The sequence below is a fragment of the Carassius auratus genome, chromosome 47 (genome assembly GCF_003368295.1).
Source record: "Carassius auratus strain Wakin chromosome 47, ASM336829v1, whole genome shotgun sequence".
Taxonomy (NCBI): Eukaryota; Metazoa; Chordata; class Actinopteri; order Cypriniformes; family Cyprinidae; genus Carassius; species Carassius auratus.
Genome location: NC_039289.1, coordinates 5633971 through 5661663, shown reverse-complemented (window position 1 = coordinate 5661663; position 27693 = coordinate 5633971). Strand labels below are relative to the sequence as shown.

The 27693-nt window shown below is 36.7% G+C and overlaps 1 pseudogene; it reads right to left on the bottom strand.

The window, feature by feature from the left end:
* Positions 1 to 27677, bottom strand: LOC113064543 (dual specificity protein phosphatase CDC14AB-like; annotated as a pseudogene).
* Between the last annotated feature and the right edge of the window lie 16 nt (positions 27678 to 27693).

Sequence of the window (27693 nt, the reverse complement as noted above, 5' to 3'; positions counted from 1 at the left end):
TTATCCCAGTGAGTACATGGAAGACCTGAAAGAAGGAGGTGATATGGTCTTAAGAACAGCTTTTGCTTTTATGTCCAGGTTGCAATTCGGCCAGAATAGAATACTGCATCACGAAATGCCTCCTAATTAGGGATGGGCGAATCGATCCTGAAGTATCGATACATCGATACTGATGCGAGTATCGAAAGTATCGATGCTCAAATAAAAAAATATCGATACTAAATTGGACAATTATATAATTGGTGTTGAAGGGATTTTCCTGCTTATTCTGAACACACGCAAATGTTGCAAGGCAGAATCAATCAATTACAGAGAGCATTCACTCACTTCCGACAGTGCATTTAATAGAGCTGCGTGTCTCAAGAGTAGCCAATAATAAGAAAGCATTTATGTTTTTGGAAAAGGCAGCCCAGAACAATGCAGAAAAAACATAGGCTATATGTTTGAGTTATTTCACATTAAACCTATTGAAATTGTACCCTAGTTTGTGCAGTACATTTATTTAAATTTGAATGTTAAAAGTTCATACTGCTCATGTTCTATTCTGTATTGTTAATATAAATCACACACTCTCCGAATAAAAGGTTACATTTTATGCATGCAACAGCCTATTACTGGCAGTCCCTTATGACAATGACACATGGTTACCACTACAGTAAACATAATTTAACCATGTGTAAACAAAAATATAACATAATAAGTTGCAATTAAGAAATATTGAATGTTAAATTGCATTTTCAATATAAAGTTAAGTGGGTATTATTACCCATTGTACTTAAAATAATTAAATAAATTTCATAATCTAAAAGTTCAGTTTTAGAAATATTGGTATCGATATCGGTACCGGTATGATACTGGCCATTAAATGTATCGGTATCGTATCAGGGAAAATATGTGGTATCGCCCATCCCTACTCTAATGCAATTTAAAATGCACAAGTAGAGTTTGCATTCTCAGTGTGGCAACAGGGTGGAGGTTTCAGGTTTTGCTATAGTTAAACATATTAATGCAGAAGTCCAAACCAACGGCGTCTTACCTTATGGCTCCAGTGGTCGCAGACTTCGGTTGCCGTCGACCCTTTAAGGCACGCAATTTGTTCTCCTTGCGTCATACCGAGATCGTTCTCCACATAATCGTTCTGTTGAGAGTTAGAGAACATGTAAACCTCTGACTTAATTCCATTAAGGTATGAATTGAGTTTATATACCTTTTAATAATTATTACAAAGGTCTAAAATCTGATTTACAGTATTGCACTGCAAAGTATATCGGTCCAAATAAGTTTTTTTTAATGTTTTTTTTTTTTGTTAATATAAATAAAGGTTTCAAAAATTACATACATTTCTTTTATATTGTTATGTATACTTTGTATATTATTATATTTCTTTTACATAAATATATTTTATTATATTATATTTAGGTTATCATTGTGCATCCCTAATTCAAATAATAAAAATGGCCTTACCTCCTCCATACGGTCCAAGCTGTGTGATTTAAAGATGGAGGTGTTGATGGAGAGGTCGTCCCATACTCGAGATGAGGTGAGGAACGGATCTGTCCTCATACTGCTGCTGCTTGGAGCGGAGAATATCTCCATGCGCCCAGAGACTCGCCTGCTTCCTGTACATGTACAAATAGTACATTTCCCCATCAATGTCCTGTGGCATATCTTGTTTGCACAAATAATAATCAGACCGAAACCATGCATTCAATGCCAATACAAGATAAGGGACATTTTGTGTCCAGCAAGCAGGAAAGGAATCTCACACATCTCACAATGGCCTAAGGAGGAAAATATGCCTGAAGATAACGTTCTCCACCACAGCATTGTGTTAGCCCAAGAAAACACTTGAGATCAGCTTTAATTGCTTAATTGGCCTTCACATGATCCAGTGCTGTTTTAACTCAGACATGACAGAAGTCAGATGACAGATCTGGAACACCAGCTGTCCTTCCTGATCTGCGTGATCTGAGTGCTCTTTTAAAAAAACTCTCTTACGCTTTTGAAAATACATGACTCTGAGCCAAAGTTAGAGCACTCGTCGACATTATGTAAATGTAATGAACAACAAAAAGAGGAAAAAAGCCTCAGGGAGGTGTAAAGAGCCCAAAAGTGGTGCATTGTGGGTAAATGTTTGGACTTACTCTTCTAGGTAATGCTGCTGGGGTCCAATAACAGAGCCGGGTCTGCAGATGCGGATCCATGCGATAGCGTCAGCAGCCGTGAAGCGGTAGTGCTTCATCAGGTAGCAGCCAATCAAGTCCCCGTCCGGCCCAAACCCGCTGTGATTGGTTGGAAAAAGGTCTTAGGTGTTTAAAATACAAGTGTTATTATGTACAATTATCTATAAAAAATTAACTGTTCTTAGGAAATTTTTGGGGGGACTCAATTCATGTAATTCTAAAGTATCTTAAGGCCACATTACCATAACACTAATGAACATTTTGATTTGCTTTCAGTTCCTGTGAAATCATAAACTATAAAAAACCTCTGGCGTCGAGTCTGACCTCAATAATAGGGCATTTTAATGTTTAATTCTACATAAAAACAAAGCCGTTTTCCCAACAAATATCCTATTTTTGCACAAAATAAGTATGGCAGTGAGGCGACGCTGTCATTTGTGTGGACTTATTTCCATGTCTTTGATTTAAGTGGCGTCTCACCCTTGCAGTGCACGGCCACCGCTCCGTCCGTGCTCTCGCAGATGTGCAGGAAGCGACTGGCGATGACGTCACTGGGCGTGCTGCCGTCCACGAAGAACAGGTCGTAATGGTCGAACCCGGCGTCTGTGAAGCGCTTGGCTTCGTAGATCTTCTTGTTGAGGCGTACTATGGTAGTGACATTGTGCTTCCGGAAATATGGGAAATAAGCCTCGGGGGCATGTAGAGGGTAACCTGCCACACACAAGAACAGGAATAACATAAAATAACAAGAATACAGTTGTATGTGTGTGTGTGTGTGTATATACTAAAACTGCAATCAATAAATATTAAGTTATAATAAATAAACATAAATATTTAGTGAATACATAACAAATCACCCAATTAACCTGCAATGCAAGAGAAGAGAGTTTATAAAAAAAAAAAAAAAATTTTTAAATACAATTATGTAGTTAAATATACATTTATTTTATTATATTTAGATATACTAATATGGGAAATAATAATTCCAATGTTCTCTAAATATGTATATTAAAATGACAGTTTGAATGAAAAACAATATATATATATATATATATATATATATATATATATATATATATATATATATAATATATATAATTAAATATGTAATGTATTTCCCATATTATAAATATAAATATAAATATTTCCTATTTTTAAACATAATATGAAAAACAATTCTATATTTATTTAAAATATATAAATATTAATATATAATATAATTCCCATATTTAGATATAATAATATATGAAATAATTATTTAAATTTGTTTATATATATATATATATATATATATATATATATATATATATATATATATATATATATATATATATATATATATATATATATTAATATTTTCATACACACACACACACACACACACATAATAAACTTCCTGTTAACCTGGCTGTCACAAGAATAAGAAGTACATCCATTAACATGCAATGAAAGAAACAAAAACTTAAAATAAAAAAGTTTTCTATTTAGAATGAAGGACTTCGATCTCTATGAACCCTAAATGAACCATTTGCTCTAGTACTTTTATCATGATATCTAATACCTAATGTTGCACTTTCTAGTTCTGTGTGTGTGAATCTGGGACAACAGTGTTTATTATAACAAGGGTGCCCTCTACTGTCACATAAGTGAATTACATCAAACATCACGTAGAGAAAAGTGCTTGAAAATAAAAGATAAACAGCTAAAAGATGGCAAGCAGCCTTACCGTCCTCAATTTGACTTTTCGGATGCGGCCCACTGAAAGCGAGAAGTTTGCCTGGGATGATCCAGTTCAGATCTCCGTTCTCAACCCGCTGAAGGCCAAAAATAGAGAATTAGACAGAGAAATATGTTAAAATGAGACGTAAAGGAATAAATATTTAGGGAAAAAGAACAAAACAGGAGGGAGGCAGGATGTTTTGTACAACAGCCGATGGAATATGTTTTATAATGGGTCCGCAGGCACAAGACTGTCGTAACCCCTTCAAAGCAGAGGGCGCAGCGGGTGACGGATTACCACAAGATGGAAAATGTGCATAATACTAAATCACAAATCAACTGAATGCTCATTTGGCATGAATTGTTCCAGCGATTGTCTGAATAACAGCTGAGATTATAAACACAGGTAGGCGACGTGGACTTCAGCGAGCTGCACACCATGTGCGTGATTTAAATCAAACTGAACAAGCCGAGATTATCATTTTAAATGTCTTCGGTTCCTGGTGGAATAAACCTGATTATGTAACCGGCTTGAGGAGCAATGAACAGAATTCTGGGTAAAACACTGCACGCTGGTTCGCCTAATGAGCATTTCATGACGGAAGGGCATCATTACCTCGTAATGTTCATACTCGTTTACGTTGAACGTCTCAAAGTTCAAGAATCCGTGCTGAAGGGCCTGAAAAACAAGGTTTAGAAACATTAGTCATCTGCCGACTTCAAACAAGTGCAGTCATACGGTGGATTTCACCTGAGAGTCACAAGAAAATCCTTTATCCGTCTGATTGTTTAACCAATTAGTCAGCGTAATGGGGCTGAAGCGGTCTGTCTGGTGCTCAGTGAAGAGCTGCGGGGGAAGTCGATTAAGAAAAAAGGCACATGAGTCAATAAACCGTGGCAGTGAGCGATGAGGGCCGCGTCTAATGGAGTGTCTGGTTTCTGCTTCACACGGACACGTCTGCCTCTGACAAAACTGGTTCAAATCGTACAAAGTGATGTTTTTGTTTTGCTGACACTACTCACTTTGTTAATAACTAATATGGCAGTAATATCAGACTTTATACTGTTGTGTAATCGCAGTGGATGCAGAATCGTGCAAAAGCAAAGGTTCTCGGTTACTGAAAAAGACAGTAACTGAAATGCAGGACATACACATATACATCTATGTGTATATATCAAATGACATTGCTCAAATTACAAATACATCATTCTTTCATGATGACCATATGGGTTACCACATTTGAAGAACGGTGTTCGTCTACACACATGACCTCGAGATGACAGCCATCATAAGGAGAGACTGTTGTAGTCTATGTTTATTTTGGGCATCTATCAGGAGCAGTATGGAAACAGACGGCTGAGAGACTATAACTGCACCCATCCAGCCGTGAAACATGCTGTCCTGAGCTGCAGGGTTGCACCAGACAGTCAAAACCTAATCGAGGCTGATAGAGGGCACAGCAGGTGAGTGATTATCACAAGCTGGCAAAGTTACATCACGCTAATGGACCAGTCGGCTAAGCGTGTTAAGGTATGAAACTTTTTTTTTTACAATTCACACTGAAGTCCACACGTGCAGATGTTCAACAGGCAGCCGTGTCTGTTTACTCCATCTGGGTGAAGCGGCAGATGTGTGTGCATCTGATACAGTGAGCCGTCTCGCTCTCAGGATGTGGTTATGTAACTGTTCCTGGTCAGGTTTTAATCAAATGAGTCCCCTCCACTGCTGACTGGACAAAGAGCTTACAGCAGCAATCCTCTTCTGCAGCGTCAATGGACAGTGTGGATGAGCTGTGCTTAATTACTACCAACATGGCCTAAATCTCCAGTCTCCTCGTTTTACCCTTGCAGTGGTGATGGTGGAGCCTAGTGGTTAAAGATCTGGGCTGGTAATCTAGCGATCTTCACGGTGTCATTGATTGAGACACTTAACCTCCAGGGAGGATTGCCGCTGTAGTAGCTTATTAGAAGTCGCTTCAGGTAAAAAGCTTGAGGATAAAACGCGGTTAGCTTTCAAAAAACTAGCCTAAACAATGTAGCAACTGGCATGTTTTAGAGGGAGTAATTACATATTACACATACAGATTAAATACATGAGATTTTAAGTCACAATTACGAGAAAAAGTTAATGTTTCTCGCAAATGCGACTCTCTCATAGTGCGACATCTCACAATTGCTACATTGTTTCTGACAGCTTGCAACTTGCTCCTCACAACTGTGATTTCATCTCCTACAATGTGTCTATCCAAAAATAGCAATATTGTGAGGTGGTCACTATTGCGAGAAAAGTTAAAAATGTTTTTCGTAATTCCAGATTTTTCTCCCAATGTGATGCTTGCTACATAGTTTCTGACAATTTGAAACGTTTTCTTTAATTTCATGAACTGCGATATTGTGATACAGCCACAATTACGATAAACAAGTCTGCAATTATGAGAATAATAATTGTTACTCAAATTGCGACTATTTCGCACAATGCAACATCTAACAGTGTTTTTAGACTGTTTGCAACTTTTTTCTTATTTGCAACTTAATATCTCAAACTGTACAATCTTCCTCAACTGCGATTTTGTATCTTGGGCAAACTGACTACCTAAATATATATATATATATATATATATATATATATATATATATATATATATATATATATATTATTTTAAAGATAAAAAAAATTGTTTGCGAGAAAAGTTATAATTGTTTGTCCTAACTTTTTCCTCACTGCTATATTTTTTTTATACAATCTGAAATGTTTTCCTCATAAACTGCGAATCCATATCTCACAATGTGACTTCATATCCAAAAACTTGTGCTAAAGAGATCACAAATGTGAGAAACACACAATTACAACTCACTATTACGAGAACCAAGTATGCACTTATGAGGACTTCTCACATTGTGACATCTGCGTTTATGTCTGACAATTTGTAACGTTTTACTCATGATTGCAGCTTCATGTCACAAAAACATGAGAATTAAAAAAAAAATTGTGATATTCAATTTTAACTCACAATAGTTTCAGAAAAATTGCAATGTTTTCCTCATAATTTTGATTTTATTTTGTCACAATTAAGAAAAACATTTGCATTTGAGAAAAATAAATTATTTCTCGTAATTACAACTTCATAACTCTGTGCGACTGAATTTTTGAGTTGTGAGTTACAAATACACATTGTGAAATGTAAAGCCACAATGACAAGAAAAAAAAATGTTAATTTAGATTCAATTGTCTCCCGTTAAAATTGTGGTAAATTTGGACTTCATGTTAGCTGTAAAAGATAGTTCTATGTGGGGTTTAAACCTACAACATTTTGGTAACCAGTCCAGATGTTTAAACATTAGGCAAACCCAAACACAAAAGAACTGCTCTCATGTTGGCAAACAGGGCATTTCCTCCTCTTTGGCAGCTTGGAGAGAGGCAGCAGTGGTGGTTTGAACATTAACGGGGTTCAGTGTTTATCACACTCACAGAAGCTGTGTGTGACTCATGCAATTAAGAAACTGTTAAAACAAGCTGTTAATTAGAGCCAGAAGGGAGGCACTGATAAAACTGTCACTTACGTCTACAGCACAGGATGACATGAGGGCCCAGAGGTCTTGAAAATGTAATGTTTTAAAAAGATGACCATTTACCCCCTCTCCTAATGAAAAGTCGCTGTGATTTAATAAACAATAGAGTATGCTGTTGGATGATGCTGCTGTTTTTCTTTGACGTAGGATGAATGAAAAGAGTTTATGTAGCGTAAAGGATTTTTTTTTATGACAAGCATGTAGGAAAGCACTCAAGAATGCACGCTGTCAGTGTTTAACAAGTCTTTCTGGCGGGTCAAGCTGAAGACACATCGATACCTGCAGATGTGTTTGGCTCTTGCAGAGTTACTTGTAAACTCACATGAACACTATTTTGATATTCAGCTAGTTTGATAACTTTGTGCAATGAACTGAACAGAAACACATTATTATTAACCAAGAAATGTTTGTTTTGTCAGAGCCTAGAAAGGGTCTGGAGTGACATTCTTTCCAAACCGCAATGAAGACTGATTATACAGGTTATGAGATGTTTTTAAAATGTCTTTATTTAAAAATATAAAAAAGGGGAGTATTAAGACAGCTCCAGACAATTTTGCACACTTTATGCATTATGTTATACTCTACTATTTAAAATCTGGGGTCAGTAAGAGATTTTTAAGCATTTTTATAAGTAGTCTGTTATGCTCATTAAGTCGGCATTTATTAGATCAAAAACACATTAAACAAGAATATTGTAAAACATTATTAAAATGTTATTTAGAATATATTTTAAAATGCAATTTATGTCTGTGATTCAAAGCTGAATTTTCAGCATCATTATTCCAGTCTTCAGTGTCACATGATCCTTCAGAAATCATTTTAATATTAATTTGATGGTTTAGAAACATTACCATTATCAAACTGAAAACAGTTTGCCGTTACAAAATTTGTGCAAACCAAAGATTCCAAAAGAAATAATCTTAAATAGAAAGCTTTTATAAATGTTCTTTGACATTTTTTTTCTAAATTTAATGCATCTTTACTGAAAAAAAAACATACTTAAACACCAATATTTCTTCTAATGTAGTCTGACTGATGAATTTGCATTAGTTAAAAATCACTTATCAAATTAGCTTCATAGTAATAATAAAAATGACATACTATAGTGTACATCTCACCTTTCTAACGCCTTGCAAGCAGTCGAGAACTGTCAGGTTGTATGTGCAATTCCCAAATGAAGCATCCCTAAAAGAGAAAAGAGAAAGCATAATAAAAAAGAAACACCCACAGGAATATAAACAAGAAGATCAAGTCATGTTATGAGCAAAGAAGGGGAACACTGACACTGATTTCAAACTGTGGCTCTCAGGTGATCTGCTTTTATCTAGAGTAAACCATTACCTGCCCATGAATACAAGTAACTGGGTCAGGGCCTTTGTGTTTAGATGTGGGAGCGAAAGTAAAGCGACTGTGTTGGCTTTTGTAATGCGTTTTTAAAGAAAGAAAACCTTGCAGTCGAGTGTGTACACATGGGCAGCCTGTAAACACGATGGGTTCCATCTACAAAAGTCAAGGCGAAATCAATGTCATGGAAAAAGACTGGTTTGATAACATGTATGAGGAAGTCCAATTCAGGTTTGTTTGTGTACCCAAAATGATTTTATTGGGTCAAGGGAAGCAAGGTGTGTAATTTAATGCCAAATGCCTCAGAAACTAAAAGGGGCCAATACACCATCCCTTACCTAACGCATGTTACAGAACAGGTCCTTTGTGCCCACTTTAATTTGAGTTTTGCATTAATTCACTGTTTATGATTCAGGCTCGGTTGCATAAAAAGTGGGTCAGTGTTCTGCTGGGTTCCTTTTATTAGGCTCCGAGTGTGCCTCAATGGAAGGTATCAGGCTCCATTGACCCATACAAACACCACATACTCGCATATGCAAACCCTTAACTTCCAGAGGTCTTGTGTATTGGTCCACTGATCCAAGGTAACAATCCTACATAAGTAGGTTGATTTTATTTCAGGCGCACATAATTATTTTTTTAAATCAATGTTTCCATTTTGAGTTACGTAAATCAAAATTATGGTTAAGGGCTTTGCTCAAAAAAAAAGAAAAGAAAAGAAACCCCTGATGGATTTGAACTTGCAACTTTTGGTTACTATAGGGTGGCCATGTGTGCTGTTCATACAGGAAACGTCCTGCCCAGGATTTTTATGTTGCACAAAACATCCTAAGTAGTTTGACCAATAACATGCAGTTATTGTATATAATCGACCAATCGTGGCGTGTGAGAAGGTGAGATCTACAGAAAACGATCAAAGCTATGCAAACACGTGAACATGTTCGATCGTTCATTCGACTTGAAGCCAGAAATCCTGGCAAGAGTGCGTCATGTAAAAATGGCCCGTATGGTCACCCTAGGTTACTAACCCAGATGTTTAACCACAAGGTTTTACCACCACCAATTCAAATATGAAGAAAAAAAACAGTAATAAAAAAGCCCAGTCATCTTTAAAAATAAATAAATAAAGGAAACGATAAGAAAACCAAGGCATGTTTCCAACAGAGCTTTGCAGAAAAATGTCTTTGTTCACACAACTATATGTACCACATACTGCCAGCAGGATCCAAGATATGTTTGGAGAAACAGCTGGAGACTTTCCCACCAGCCAAAGCCTCATTCATCTTCCTCCCTACAGCAGAGAAACGTTGAGCCAATCGATTTGGCTGTAAAAACACAGCGGCTTACTGAGGATTATGTAAAGTCTCACCTCCAGGAGTGGAAGCCAGGAGCTAGACCAACCTCATTTAAAACAGCACATCTTTGTCTACTTTTTATTTACAAATGAGTCATTTAGTAGATGCTTTCATTGATGGCGACTTGCAATGCATTACAAGGACAGTCCCCCATGGAGTAACCAAAGGTCAAGTGCCTTTCACAAGGGCACACTGGTTTTGTCCCTTGCGGGGTGTAGAACTTTCGGCGATCAGTCCAAAACACAACTTTCTAGACTAGACAGTTTTAACTGAAGCAATTACAGCCTCAAGAGCCATTACCATAAGAGGGATGCCAAACAATGGTATTTCAAGGAAATGCATCTACTGCAAATTGGTTTCTCCAAAAAAAAAAAAAAATGTTATTAGAGAGGGCTGGTCAAAGCATTCACATATAAATCTGCTTCTTTACATTCTTTGGTTGGGTTCAAAAGGCTGAAATGAGCAGACCTGTTATGCACAGGGTGTGTCCTGGGCGAGCACTGTAGTGAAGCAAAGCAGAACAAGCTTACAGATGCCAAAACCACAAGCAGGACTTTAGTGCCGTTACGTAACCACCGCCACAGACGTGATTTGTTTTAGCAGATACGGATTTACTGCCACAGCAGTGGATTCTGCAATCATACAGGGTCAAGGTTCCTCAGAGACTTAGAAGGCTGGGTAACTTCATGATTCAAATATGATTCAATAAGTCTAAAAGCTTTCAAAGCACACCACAACTTGGCAAGACAGATCTGCGGTTTAGCAGAGCTAAAGATGAATGAAAGAAAGAAATGACATGGCAATGAAAGTCCAAGAGAGGAATTCTGATTGGATTTTTTTTTTTATTAGTTGACCCAAGAACTGGTGGAAAAACAGACATGATTGTATGCAAGATCTTGGTGATGTAATATGCCAGTGATCGAATGAGGAAGGAATATTTCAATTTAACATACACATTCAGTAGAGAAGCTGTAAAGAAACAGGAAACCTAATCTCAGAAGTGAAACCCACCCATGTGCATACAGGACAGGGTGTGGAGTTCCACAAAGAGACCCAGAAGTCTATATTACTCTATCTCTATATAACTCTATATTACTCTTGGTATATCATGATTAGTTGGTCTCAATTTTGCCATACAGGGTGCAGAGCAGGACTTACTAGACTGCCACTGCTTTCCTCTTAGTATTGCCAAATATTTGGGCAGACAGAGAAAGATTCTTCCCTTTTCTTACATAATGGGAGAGCGATGCCAGGGTCTGAACTGTCCACAGTAGACTGAAGCCCCCCGTCCGGGTCACTAGAGCACATTCTCCAAACTTGTGTAACAATTCGACACTAGGTTCACTTGAATGTATATTACACTGCCAAAAAAACATCTGAACTATCAGGTTACTGGAAATGTCGTCCTAAAAATACATTGCTTGAAAACAATACTTCAGGTCATGTTGTGCATGCCATTATTAGGTGTATACTTGTAGGTTATGTAAGTTTATTTCCAAATAAGGTTTGGTGTGGGAAAATGCTCTGCAAAAAATATCAATGTGCAGATATTTTGGCTGGATAGACAGCCACTGCTTATGCAAGATGGATCAAAACCTTACATTTCCAGAGCACCCTGAATGTGAGGCTACTTTCAAGCCATAATGATCCTGAATGGATCAGCCAAAGGTCAAGTCCACCCTTATGAAACAAAAATATATTGCAGTATATTGGAAAATATCATTTAATATATTAGGCATATATTCTTATATATATTTATTTTTTCCAAAATATTGCAATATATTGAAAGCGGCAATCATTTGTATATTTTGCAATGTATATTATATGTGTCATCAATATATTATTAAATGTATTCAAATATATAAAATATTAGAAATAAAAAGGGAAAATAATATATTACAATATATCACAATATATTTTAAGAAATATATTGGTAAATATATTTTCCTTTCATAAGGGCACAGCTACAAATAGTCTAAAAAGTAGTCTAAAATCCATTCCTGGATCAAGATAAAATGTGATGGAAGAGGTGCAGCATGTTATTATTTTCCGAATTAAACATACCTTTTTATCCGACATCTCATTGTAGTTTCTTCCTCTAGTGATGTACTCAAACATGGGTCTCACACAGAGCTTCACTTTATTCAATGGTATGGCCAATTCATTGTTTCCCAACAGGACCCCTTCCCTCTCATAGACAACACAACTGTTTACTTTCTGAATTAACCAATTGCTAAGCATTACATAACCCTGTCGCTCTGTTTGTCTCCGCAAGTAGCATGGCTACAGCAGCCAAGTCGGGGGGCGGACTGATAAAGTGTTTTTCTTCCCTTGCGCAGCTACGGCACTAACAATCACATCTTTGTGAAGAAACAAGAGCCCAATTAACCTTCGAGACAGACAGGATGGCAAACAGAGAAGAAGAAGTGCCATAAGAATACCTGAAACAGCATTATGTAATCAGGATACCAAAAAACTGGTAACTATTTTGTTAGTTACATCAAGATAAACAGATTAAAGTTTAAAAAAAAATGGGAATACTATCAGGATTGCAAAGTTTCATTTAAGCAAGAAATAATTGAGAATAAGTTGTTGAATTATTAGAAAATAAGGATTAGATGTGGTGATGCGGCCATGAGCGTTATTAATGCAGTTATGGCCAAGAGCGAGAGAGAATGAGTGACAAAGACTGATGCATTTATTAATGCAGTTATTAAAGGGAGAGAGAGAGAGAGAGAGAGAGATTAACTGTGTGTGAATTACACAAGTCTTGTGCGCTTCTCAGCAGTGTATCTACTAATAGCGAAACTGTAATTAATTTGCTTCAGTAGCAGCACTGTTATTACAGCAGTAGTGAGAAATGTCATGTAGCCTTTAACTGCCAAACTGTTTTACTGATAAAATCATCGGAGCAATGCTAACAATATTTTTTCTGTGCACATGAATGTTTCTTTGTGTGCAAACATGTGTCCGTTTTGTATTTGTGTGCGTTTGGGAGATAGAGAGAGCTGGAGAAAGACTTAAACTTAATTTTGTGGCAAAACATCCTATTGTTTCATATATTTATTTACTTATGTCATTGTCGTTGTGGGTTTGGGTTATTGCTCTGCTGTATATGGACCTTTGAAATAAGTTAAATCATTGAATGAAGTGAGATGGACATGTACTAAAACCATGTTAAAAGAGAATGTCTGATGACCACGTGGAGCAGTGCATCTGTTCTGATTATATTTGATTGAGAAGAAAAAAAGCTAATTTGTTTTCTGTATTTTTCTGTTGCAGAAACATTTCTGTTGTCTCTGGTTTCATAGCAGAGATAGTTACAACTACATGGCAAGTATTTTATACTGTGCATCAAATTGTTTATATTTTGCATCATATCCATAATAAATCTATGCTTTTTTTGATGATATTGCTTCTTTTTTATGTAACCCTACATGTAACCTTATACACAATGATTTAAAGAACCTAAAGAACCTTTACTTAGCCACATTTCAAAATCCTGCCCTAACCAGGCCTATAAAACAAGTGTATCATTCGTGTTTTAAAAATGTAGTGTGACATTCACAATGTCTTGTACACATTAAGCTTTAAGGATTAAACAATAATGACAATAATGGTGACTTAGATGCCACTGAACATTTAAACCACCAAAGATAAATAGTTGCTTCCCTACAATCCCAAATTAGTGAAAGTAGTACTGGAGACACGAACCGTCTAAAACGATTCAGTTCGATTTGGTGAACTGAATGATTAGTTCGAGAACCGGATATCCAGCTGCTTTGTTTTGAACTCTCTTTCACAACAGACACGGATGAGAAGACAATGCTGAATAAAGTCGTCGTTTTTGCTATTTTTGGACCAAATATATTTTAGATGCTTCAAAAAATTCTAACGGACCCTCTGATGTCACATGGACTACTTTAATGATGTTTTTCTTACCTTTCTGGACATGGACAGTATACCGTACACACAGCTTCAATGGAGGGACTGAGAGCTCTCGGACTAAATCTAAAATATCTTAAACTGTTTTCCGAAGATAAAAGGCGGTCTTACGGGTTTGAAACAACATGAGGTTAAGTTATTAATTACATAAATTTGCTATCTGGGTGAACTAACCCTTTAACTGTTACTCAAAAGAAAGTGTTGGATAAAGGTTAATCTCTTGAGAAGTAAAGTGCAAGAGCTTTTGATCTAATGCCCACAGAGAGTGAATAAACAATAGAAATGCTGATCAATAAACCAAGTAATCAGTAACAATTCCTTATGGTTTCAGAGACCAATGACGGTCAATAAGTAAAAAGATTTCCCTCGATGACATTAAAGTATAAAGAATACCAAATGGGGATTTCAGCCTTCTGGGAAAAACACTTATAACTGCACAGTAAAAGAAAAAAAAAAAAGCTGCTGTTTCCTGTTTGCATTCAGTGCCTGACGTTTCCAAATTGTTTGGAGGCCAGAGCACTTACAGCCCATCTCAGAAAGCATGGCTAAAAGCATCATGGGACTGCACTGAAGATGACAGATTTAAAAAATGTAGGCCTCTTCTCTATTCAGTGTATATGGCTCTGAATCATTAGTCAACGAGAGTCCACTTTAACAATGAGTGCTTCTGTTCGATGAGGCCATGGGTCGCCCCGGCTTTCTACATGTCCCTCATTATATATGCGAATACCCCAGAATATGCAGCTATGTGCTTGGCCCGGGTGAACTTTAAGACTTCTGTGTTTCTGGGTCAGTAAGGAGTCAAATCTCATACGGTGGCTGCAAACAACCAAGAGGACTGACTAACCCACAACACTAACTACATGTTAATGAAAAATGCTATGTGTCTGTGATTTCTGCCTGACGGAGCCGTTTTAAAAGAGGAAGGACAATGTTTGAGGAGATAATATCTCCACGGGAACTCCTGGTCGTTTTGAGAAACAGCAGGGGTGTATCTTTGAGCCACGACTGGCATTAACTGGGTGGTCACAATGGCACAAATCCACAACTGTCTTACATAGAGCATGACAGGAAAAATAGATTGATATTCATGTGGAGATACATTTATCATCACCACAATAAAACTGTAAAAAAAAAATAAAATAAAAATTAGATAGGAGTCAATTTCACTAGAATACAACTTAACTTGGAATATTGTTTTAAACCTATTATTTCTCTCTCAACTTTGCAACGTTTTTAATCATGTAGTTTTAATTAAATCTAAGCAATCTAATAAAGAGATTATTAATTAAGAGCTATAACTTAGAAGACACTTATTTCTTTTAAATAACATTATTAAAAAGTGTCTGAATATTAAAAATAAAATAGTATTCATGAACTCAGAATCATCAGAATATAGATACAGAACAACTATCTGGTCTGTCAGCTTCATGGCTTGCAGAAACGTCCATGTGGGTTTTCTACTATGCCCGTTTATTTATCTGGGCAGAGAAGTTTATCACATTAAAAGCCCTGTGAGCCTCAGGAGAGACAATATTTCTTGCGGAATCAAATTAGAGTGCACTGTGCAAAAAGTGAGGGAGGGAGAGGAAAGTGGGGGAAATGAGGCAAAATATATATTATCATAATTTTTTCTTTTAATTCAGTTTTGTTGCTTGCGGCTGTCTTACCTGAAGGGAAGATATGAGGCATTGGAGCCAGAGATAAGAGCTCTATAGGCTTCCTCTGGTGTTTTCTTCAGGTAAATCACCTGAGACAGGAAAAAGGAAAGGAAGTGACATTAGAGCAACAGCAAAGAAGCTGAATGCTAGGTACTAATACCATAACTTTAACATCAGTGTTGTTATTGTTAAATAAAACCATTACAAATTATTTTTGGTAATTATTAGTAAATCATTTTGTAAAAAAATATTTTTGTGGTAATTGAAATTGCTGAAATAAAACGAAATATAAATATTAAATTAAAAACAAACTTAAAGAACTTTAATGAAAATTGTTGAACTGGAAACTAACAAAAATAAGCAACTACTAAAATTGAAAAAACAAAATGAAATTCTTATTGAAATAAATAATATATTTAAAATATATTAAATAAAATATTCCTCTTCCTCTTCATCCCATACACAAATGCACTTTCAGGAAAGTGACGTTCGGGCAGAATGTGTCACACAGATGAGATGCTGGGGCTCAGCACAATGGGGCCCTTGTCAAGCTGGGATGACTTGTTACGGTACAGTGCGGGAGGCACACACACAGACTTGCTGAAGAGATGAGTTTTAGCGGTCATCTATTCCCTACACCCACGTCAATCCCTCCTGACATCATATAAAAGGAACTCCGCTCACTCCTTCAACATTTCTGTGGCTTGATGTCAGAATGCAGCAGGACGGTGCCAACACGGAAAAGAAACCTATGTGAACCGTGCCAAAGCCCAACACACATTAAACACAGAAAAAGGGGTGGGTCAACTGAAAAAAGAAAATGATGTAATTTGTCTAATCTACCATGGAAGATAAATGAAGAAATTTTGAAGTTTGTGCTAGTCGTTCTTTTCCATACAATTTCAAAAAATGACTGTGGAAAAAACATTAAAATATCAAAAGTAATTTTTCACAAATGTTTTCTCTATTTATGAACAAATCATTCAGACCAGTTTTGGGAACTGCACCAATCGATTCATTAAAATGATTCAACTAGAAAGAATGATTCATTCACAAATTAGGGTTGTGTCGATAGACCTGTAGAGCCTGTAGTTGCTGAAGTTGTCCGCTTTGACTCAGATTTAACTCCTTAAATCCATGAAATGAAAGAGACAGAAAACAAGGAGTTGGTGTCCCACACATTTAATGGCTGCTACACGACAACGCACTCTTCTCAAACATGTGAGATTAACTTGTTTAATATTTTAAACGAGCCCTCACTAACTGAGTTTAACGCCACCGTTATGTTAGAATGCATCTCATTCTTGTTTCTGTGGCGGTGCGTCGGACTTGTCATGAGGCACGCCGTCCGAAGCTCTATATGACTGATGACTCCAAATATATTTACTCCAAATATATGAACTTTCATGTTTTTAATACTTTATATTTAACGTGTTAGTTTACGTCCAATATTAGTCTTAAACTGTTGGACTTTAAATGAAATCTACTATTGATTTTCACCGTTGACTGATTTTGAAGGACATTTAGACTGATAACTTCCAAAAACAGATTCAGCAAATTTGTCACAGGACGCTTGATATGACCGTTGCGTCCGACTACATATGAACTAGCGGTTTTAAATACAGTATTTTTATATTGAACGTTAGTTGTAACGTAAAGTTGTATTAGCGTACACATTACATTTATTATTTACATTCATAAATAATCTTAAATACCAGTAATTAAAATGAAACTGAATGAATCTACAATTAATGGTGTGTGGGAAATGTGATATACAAATAAACTTGGGCTCAATGTATAGGAGTTTGGTCAGAAATCCAAATGTTTTGCATGCATCACGTTAATTGCATTATATAAATTGCAGCACATTTCAGATGAACAATGTTGGTGCATTTGCATCTTTTATGAAGGGTCAGCGCTTGTTTGTTTGTGTTGCGCCCTACTGTCCCATGTGACTCTGATGGAAGATCTTGGCCCAGCTGTTCAACCAGTACATATAATCTCCTTCATATGAAAAAACTGGGTCGTCTACTGCTCTTGCCAGAGGAGCACATCCCACACAAGCCTGGATCAATAAGAACCTACTTACAGAAGATCCACTGCAAGTGCAGAAAGACAAAAACATAACACTGAACACACGTCCATGCATGTATGATGGACAAGACCAGAAACAAGGTTTTATTCAACTTGGAGAGGATCATGGTTATATTTAATAGAATTACTTAAAACACTAGTTCATCTTGAGCACTTTATTGAGACTATAGGAGAGAACCTACCTAGAGATTTGATGGGTGTCTCCAGAGGTTAGGTTTTTGAAGGTAGCGAAAATGAGTTTCCATTTAAGACAACTAAATTAACAATGGGGTCAAGGTTCATACTAAATTTAGACTGGGAGGGTGAATGTGACCATTCCTTGTAGACCAACTTTGAGGAAGTACACTAACTTTAAGGGATATTTGCTAGATAATTAGAATCGCAAAGATAAAAATAAAGCAGCCCACATTTTCTCTAGATTCTCCGTCAGGTTTTCTGTGAGGTATCCCTCATGATCTGTCACTGTCATTTCGAGTTCATCAAACTTTGCATCAAATTAGATAATTTTATAGAAGTTCTATTTACACTTCTGCTTAAAATATACATATGAATATTTTTTTTTTCCCCGACTGTAAACTGAGTTGTGAATTGCAAAAGATTGCATAGATGCTACTATGAATGTTGACTTATGTATAATCATAAATTCTGAATTCACACTGAATTCATATTGTGGGGTTGGGGGGGGGGGGTGTCTGAGAGCATCCGTTTAATGCATATGAAAGTGGCAACAATTTCACATTTAATGTATGCAGCTGGTCAAATATTTGGAACAATTAAGGCTTTTCTAATCAATTTCTTATGCTCACCAAGGCTGCATTTATTTGATGAAAAATACAACAAAAACACTAATATTGTGAAATATTATTAAAGTAAAAAAAACGGTTGTGTTTGAAAATATTTTTTAATCCATTTTATTCCTGTGATGCAAAACTGAATTTTCAGCATCATTACTCCAGTCTTCAGTGTCACATCAAAATGCAAATACTGCTTTTTTTATTAGAATTATTATTGTTTTAGCAAAAGAAGGTAAATTCCAGATATAAGGGAACCAAAAACATTCAAAAGAGAGTAAAGTTGAGTCACCGCTGCAAACATCGAACACAGGATTTTATGGTGGAACATAGCCATTGAATTACAGTCCAAAGTCAGATTACACAAAAAGTCAGATTAAAATGTATTATTGCCATCATCCAATTGAAAGCAAGGGAACATTAGATCCGCCTCTTTTTGAATCGTTCAGAATCAGGAAAAAAGGATACTGATATTGTATAACACCACCACCCTTTTCGGTTCCCTAAAATTTCAATTGCCAGTTCTTGTTGGAATAAATTAACAATAGCTTCTTTGAAAGAAACCGGAGGAGCATCTGTCATACCACTTTCCTTTCCATGTTGCCATTTAGGTTTCATCAATATTCATGAGGACAGAAGCATTCTAATATCCCACAGATTATTTTATAGTGAAGTAGTAGCTGCTTTATCAGTACAAATGAGCACAAATAAACTGATTATACTTAAGTAAATGTGCAGAACGGGTTATGAATATTATAGAAGAAGTTGGTGCCATGACCCTTTAAAACTAAAACTGGGCATTCGTTTAAAAGAAGGGCTTATCAGAATGATACACTGACCCACTTTACAGCTGAAACCTGTGCCTTTGACAAAGCCAACGGTGCCATCTGAGCAATAAATGTGTCCAGACCAGAGTCTTCCTTGAGAGTGCCAGGAACAATCAGCTGGCATGGCTCATACGCTGTGTATGTACTGGTCTAGATGAATGAAAGCAGTAGAACAGGACAGACTGGCATTCAAGCCAGTCAAGGACATAGGTATTGTGCCTCCACAAAGCGTTGGGACTACCAGTCAGTCAGCACTCTGTTGCTGTCTCTGAGGGGGAGTCTGGAATTAGGACACTGGCAAATATCCGAGAAGACTTTGTACGACAAACAAATTTGCTGTCGATGTGGGAGGACTGATGGTTTTAATGAAAATGACTGAGTGGCTAATTTGCAGGGCCATGACAGATTCTGCCCTGGATGTGAATCCTCGGGTTCCGGTGAAAGTAATTAACAGCAGTGACGGAGGAAGACAGGAGGACAAATGGAAGTGGGATACTCACAGCATAAGCACCGATGAGCACAGCAGCGTTAGCCCTTTTGCACTGGTCAAAGCTGGTGTAGTGCACAATCCTCTTCCTGGTCAGTGTAAACGACTGTAAAGAAAAAATAATGCATTAAACTGCAATCAAATTTCAAGAATACATTTTAAATATGCAACTTATTTTTGATAGCTTGCATTACATCAATTTTTTAATGTAGTTTCCATTCCATTTGATTGAAAATGAAACTCAAATAGCATAAAGTTGCATAACTTTTTATTTCATTAATAGTAGCTCAACTTTCCTGTTTTTAATTTTTTTTTTAAGTTATAAAAAACTTCAATGATTAACTGGCATTTTACAGTAACAAAACTGTAATTTGAGAAAAAGACCACTGCATTAATGACTACAATGTAAAATGTTACTCTAAAACCATGTTAAACCAAGAGACTGATGGACATTTTTCACTATTTTCATTATTAACTTTTCATTATTATTTTAACAAACACCAAGTTTAGTCAAATTAAAGTTTCTTTTTTTTTAAACATGCATTAGCAATTTTAACATGAAGAGAAATAGAACTGCAGCACTCATTTAATGTGTTGGTTTGTCTTGATTATGTTAAAATCTTGTTAAAATCACTCCAAACTCATTAACAGTTAACATGACTGATTAGATGTTTGGGAAACAGGTTATGGAAATCTCATTAACAAATATCTCAGTATCAACCAATTTCACACACCTAACACCCTTTTTCCTGCTTAAACTAGCTTGAGGTGCTCTCAGGATGACTCAATTGAAAGTCCTTTACATGAGGGAATTTGGAGACAGATGTTCTAGCATCTGCCCCAGCTGCTACAGTAACGCACAGGGAGGTGCTGCAGGTGAGCCGAAATGTGTGTGCAAGAGAGACAGCATGTAGCTGCTAAAAGGCAACTCATGCACAGATGACACGCCAAAAGCTTCAGAATAATCTGTGCTGGAGGCGAGCTGAACTGAAAAGCCCTCAAAGCATCTGTTCCTGTGTCGCTCCACATGCTGCGGAGTAAAGTTTTGGCTGGGATGGGATGAGAGTGAAATCAAACTGCCAGCACAACAAATTAGGATTCAAACTTGTCCACCTACAACCTGCCCCGAAGAAAAAGAGACATACCGAAGGCAAAACTAAGGAAAGGAATTTTCCAAAACTATCTAAGCTGAGAGATCTGTAAACAAAAATAAAGATTTTTACAGGAGAACCTCTTAAAAATTTTACTTTTTCTGTTTCTTTTTTCTATTATTATTATTATTATTATTCATCTTTTAAATGAATATTCACTACTTTAACTTTACAACATTTTGTCATGTCATAGTAAGAGGAATTAACCTTTTTGTCTTTCCATTGATAAACACAGCAAACCTGAAAGTCAACTAGTTTGGAAAGTGAAGGCGTACAGGTCATCTTTTCTCATAGATTATGCAGTAACAATATAGTAGTTTTGGTAACAGGGTTGAACCCTTTTATCTTTCCAAGGTGAATCGATAAGCACAGCATTAATGAATGTCAACTAGTTTGGATAGTGACATATTTTCTCAAAGTCATAGTAACAGAGTTGAACCAGTTTATCTATCCAAAATGAATCATTAAAGGGATAGTTCACCCAAAAATTATAATTATGTTATTAATAACTCACCCTCATGTCGTTCCCAACCAATAAGACCTCAATTTATCTTCGGAACACAGTTTAAGATATTTTAGATTTAGTCCGAGAGCTCTCAGTCCCTCCATTGAAGCTGTGTGTACGGTATACTGTCCATGTCCAGAAAGCTAAGAAAAACATCATCAAAGTAGTCCATGTTACATCAGAGGGTCAGTTAGAATATTTTGAAGCATCAAAAATACATTTTGGTCCAAATTAGCAAAAACTATGACTTTATTCAGCATTGTCTTCTCTTCCGTGTCTGTTGTGAGAGAGAGTTCAAATCAAAGCAGTTTGTCATAATCGGTTCGTGGACGAAACATTCGACGTAACCGGATCTTCTTGAACCAGTTCACCAAATCGAACTGAATCGTTTTAAATGGTTCGCGTCTCCAATACGCAATAATCCACAAATGACTTAAGCTGTTCACTTTTTTAATATGGCTGACACTAGCTCTGAGTTAAAACAAACCAATATCCCAGAGTAATTCATTTTCTCAAACAGTACACTGACTGAACTGATGTGAAGAGAGAGATGAACACAGAGCCGAGCAAGATAATGATTCGTTCACGAGTCAAAATATCTTGTTTTTCTTACCTTTCTGGACATGGACAGTATACCGCACACACAGTTTCAATGGAGGGACTGAGAGCTCTCTGACTAAATCAAAAATATCTTAAACTGTGTTCCGAAGATAAACGGAGGTCTCACGGGTTTGGAATGACATGAGGGTTAGTTATTAATAACATAATTATGATTTTTGGGTGAACTATCCCTTTAAGCAAAACAATACTTAAAGTCAACTAGTTAGGAAAGTGGTAATCTACAGATCATATTTTCTCATAAAGTTATAGTAAATCATGAAGTGAAACCATTTTATCTTTCCAAAATAAAAAACATTACAGAACGTCAAATAGTTTGGTAAGTGATGTTGTAGAGGTCATCTTTTGTCACTGACTCATAGTAACAGGGTTGGACCCATTTATTCATCCAAGGTAAATTGACAAGCAAAACAATATTGAATTTTGGAAACTCAAGATCCTTTCCTTTCTCTAGCCATCTGCAGATCATCTCTTCTCAAAGAGTCAAAGTAACAGGGTTGAACCCTTTTTAATTTCTAGGCAAATCAATAAGCAATACAAAGTTAACAATCACTCAGAAAGTTCATTTTTATGTAAAACGGCAACATCTACATGCAGGAGGTGGTTATGCTAGTGAGGAGAAGAAATCTGTAAAAAATTTAATTTAGCTTAAAAACAAAAACAATCTCAAGATTGACAGCATTTTAATCAGATTGTGCTTCAAAAACACCAACTTGAGAATGGACAAGCTCCTCTCAGCAATGCTAGAAAGCTGATCTTATGATAACCAGAAACTACCAGAACAGATACTACCCAAGCTTCCCTCCTTGATGTTTGGTTCCTCCAGCCTACAACCAATCATGCGGCCCAAACCGGTGAGGTTTGAAAAAAAGTAATCTCTATGGCAACAACTTGTATATTACAAACAGGCGGGGACATTCACATGTAATTGGATGGGTGTGCACATAGTGAAAGTGGTTAGGAGATAAACACATCATGCTTTACCACAGGACTTTACCTTTAATATTCCAAAACATGAACACATGAGAGACCTACACCTTGCCAGCTTTAGAAACACAGAACAAAACACAAAAGATAAAGTGGTTTATTATTATTCAAACACCTTCCTTTAGCATGGAAAGATGCTTAAGTAAGTTGACATGTCAGCAGAATTAATCACTAGAAGGACACTATTAACTTCTTGTCTGCTTTGGGTTTGGTCCTCTTTGCTGACCTCTCAATTTAGGTTAATTGGAAACTAAAGTTGGAGTTGAGTGCAGTAAATCATTGTATGCTCCTGAAGGCTGATAAAAACTACATTTCTAAAGTCTGCTAAAGCAAATGAACATTGTCGATTTGTTGTAAAACCAAGTGACAAAATTACTTTCCAAAAGGCAGGTGGCTGACATGCACTATTAAGAACCTTTAGACAAAATATTCGGAAGAATCACACATATAATTGAGGAGAAGGTATCAGAATGCACTGCAGTGAGTTCAGAAAAACTAAGATGTCATACAATGTACTTATTTCATTTGAAAAGTATTGATAAAAAGTTATAATATAAAAACAGAATTGTTCCCAAAGTTTGCGCTGTTAGCTTAGCAACACGCTAATGAAAAACTACTAGAATCATTTTAGGCTCATTTCATGTGCCATATTGAGCTACACCCAGGTAGTGTTCTAAATCAGGTGCCTATGAGGTTTCATTTGGGAAAAAATGCTGCCTTTGAAAGTAGTCTCTGTAGGTAGTAGCCAGCAAGGAAAGTTTTGCAAAGCAGTTAGTGTAACTTTCGTAAAAACGATTTCCAAAGGATGAAAACAAAACCAAACAGTTCCCTTTTACACAGTGTCTATGTTAGCAAAAATCTGGGAGTTGTTGGATTGGGATGGATCCCATGACCCTCCCACATCACAACTGAAGCGTGCAAAGCAGTACTCGGAAATCTAATCCCCCTTCATAAATCCTGGGGACATGCATGAACCACACGATAAGGTCAGTGCCAGTGGCTGCTGCCTAAGTCTGAGAGGATGAAAAAAAGGTCACATCTAATCCCAACATTTGTTACATCTGATAGACGGGAGGATCCGGCCTAAGATATCAAGAACAGTGACATAACACGCAACTCACTTTCTCTGCAGACTGTGGGCATTGAGATTGAAGTAGATTGTACCCTGCTGACATTCTGTTGAATGCCATGACAATGGTGAGGGAAGAGAAAGTTGAATTTGAATAGTGAACTTTTGGCCTAGTAGATACATTTTAAGCTGGTAGGGCTCTGGTTCAATCCCCAAAGTGATCAAGATGCACCATTGTGCAAGGCACTTAACCCCAGGTTACACTTGGGGAAGATTGTCCCTGAAAACCATTTGGATAAAAGTGACTAGTAAATGACTAGTAAATGACTAGTTACTAAACCGCTGGATTAAGTCTTAACTTTAAGAGGCTGAGAGAAATTAGAAATAATCTTGACGTAATGCAACTGGTTAAGGTTTGCATTCATTCAAATTGAATTGTGCATCAAAGGAATAATTTGAGTTAAGAACAAATTTAACTCAACTGAACACAATTATTCCAACTTGTCCCTCCTTTTCTTAAAATCAAAACAAAAATGGAAGATACAGTGAGGCACTTACAATGAAAGTGAAAGGCACTTTCAAAAGAATTTGTGTTCCAATCAGCATTACACTGCAAAAGTACTGAACCTGGATTATTCTTTTAAGAAGAATCTCTTCATTGTCTGAACCGCTGAGCTTCAGAGAACATGCTGGTCCCAGGAGAAACTCTCCGTACACAATAAAATGTAAAGACAGGTGAGTCAAAGACTAAAAAAGACAGGAGACACATGGCTAAAGATGCACGTGATGTATTCATCTGAGCCTCCGGTCACAGTGGCTTTCATTTCAAGTGAGCACATGTGATTCTGCCTTACAGACATGGCATAAAATGAGCTGATGTCTTGATAAAGTAAGGAAGGAACATGATGTTTTCTAGCTGTAGCTGGAGTTCAATGCTGCATCATTAATCTTAAATTCCCAACCCATACAAACAAAAGAAACATTAACACATTGGACAGCCCAAAATATCCAGCGACGGGGCGTGAGCGCAAACTCCTCAGCTTTTTAAAATTAATGCAGCAACATACTGCAGCTTCTTCAGGAGGAACGTAACAAATGGAGCAGGTGTTTGACTCACCTTGAGCTTTTTGTTGAGTTTACAGCAGTATCTGTACAGCATAGCGAGGTTAAGGGGGCCAAAATCAGCATAAAAGCTATGAAAGAGAACAACAATGTTAGCCTTCATTGTATAAATCAGTGTTTTACCCTATTAAACAATTATTTAAATATTAAATATGGATGGATTTTGGCTCAAGCTAATGGGGCAAGGGCCCCGGGTCTTTGACTGTCAGGGGCCTTAATCTGTACTATACGTAATGTTCATTCTTTTCATTTTAAATAAAAGCAATTTGCATATAATTGGTATGTACTCATAATTCAAACATTATATTTTGCAATTGTGATAAAAGGAAGGCTCTAAAAGACTATAACCCATCCTTGGAAGTCAGCCTCAAACAGCGTTTTCTTTCAAAGTATCTGTCAGAATGATGCGAAGAACATTAGTTCCATTTTTCTCTGATCTTCCCACATGCAGAAAGTCAAAACTAATGATTGACAGGTCCATTGTGGAACGCTGGAGATAAAAATGCAACTTTTACTAAAGGAAACATTCGATTAAAGAGTTATGTAACAGACTTCGGGACAGTTTCCCGCCTGCTGGGTTGTTTTGGCTCTGAGAGATGACTGAGGGAGGGGAAAACTCACTTTTCATACACAAACTCCTCATCCGTGCTGAAGTAATGAGTGTTTGCAGTGCTTTTTGGTTTGCTTCGCAAGGTTGCAAAATAGAGTCGATCTGGGGGAAAAAATTACACATGGTTGATTAAACAAGCCGGTACAGTTATAAAACAGCTATTAATACTCGACAGAGTTAGATTTTAACATCAGATTATTGGCTTGGGTTTAATCATCTGCAACAATGAACTTATCCCACTGTAGCTTTAAATACACTTAAATATGAAAGTGGAATAAAGTCACATTACTGGGACTTTATTCAATATGGAAAGAGAATGTCAAATATGTTACATTATTTTTTATTTATTTAATTTTTTACCGATTTGTTTTAAGAAATAAAGGTTTCTCAACAAATCTAATCAACTAATTTTTTATATTCTTTAACACAATTGAGTGCCGTCATTAAGTGTCAATTTAAGTATAAATTGCATAGTGACAATTTAAAAAGTTTATTATATGAAGCTATATATAGCAGTAATAACAGGGTTGACAGTTCATTTAACCATTACTAGTCATGTGCTTCAGGTCATTAAACTAGTGTGTATTAAAATTAAATGCTTATATTTCTGCAAATATCCAATTTTCAATAACCAACTGTTTGATATACAACATCAAAATAACAGGGCTGACCTGTTATTTAAGACCTTCTAAAAAACACAAGACATTTGTCCTCGAAGAGGAGGGTGGCATTATGACAAAGTTTTGCACATTAAGAGATTTTAATAAAAGATGATCATCGTGATAACAGGGTTGATGACGTGGTAACAGGGTTGATGCCAAAATATCTAATTCAAAACACAGCTTTTATTTCAATTTCTCACTAGAAAATGTTTTCACGAAAATTATCAATTAGAAAATACACTTAATAAACAAACTTGCTGCAGTTTTGCTAAGAAGATGAGAAAATGTTTAATATCACACATCAACGGTTGGTGCAGGGACCTGATGACTGAAACAAGTACATCTCAGTCTGAGGTAACACAATGAATCAAAGTTATCCAAACTGAAGCGCCTAAGAAACTTAAACTCACCTTTAACAAGCTCCGAAGCACCTATTAAATCATTATCATCAGCCATTTTAAATAAAATTGTGAGTATCGCGGAATGTTTCGAGGTGTCGAGAGTCATCGACGGAGCGCAACTATTTCGAAAAGAGCCTTAACGTTACTGCTGCTTTCAAATCCGTTTCCTCTCACGGATGCAACTTCTCTCTTAACTGATGTCGCAAATATTCCGGGTAGCTCAAGAACAGAAAAGCCCAATTACACGTGTAAACAAGGCACTCGTATCTTGTGGTGTTCTTCCACGGGTAAAAGGTGAAGGAAATGAGCTGCAACTTCTCAAGCTGTTAAAACAACTCCAGCTGCGTCACTTCGGCATCCTGACTCGCGCGTCCCGTGTTAAAGTGCTTGAATGATCGGCAGTTTTTCTCGCGCGTGTGCCGTCAAAACGCCATTCGTCGTATTATATATATCCGTTTTCGCTTTAAACGGGGCAGATACGAGTCGCTATCATTTGCATGGCAATTCTGCCCTGGTCATTAGGTGGAAATCTTTCCCTTGCCATGATGTTCGCGGACAGTCAATAAAGATCTTCAAGGGACATCACGTGGTG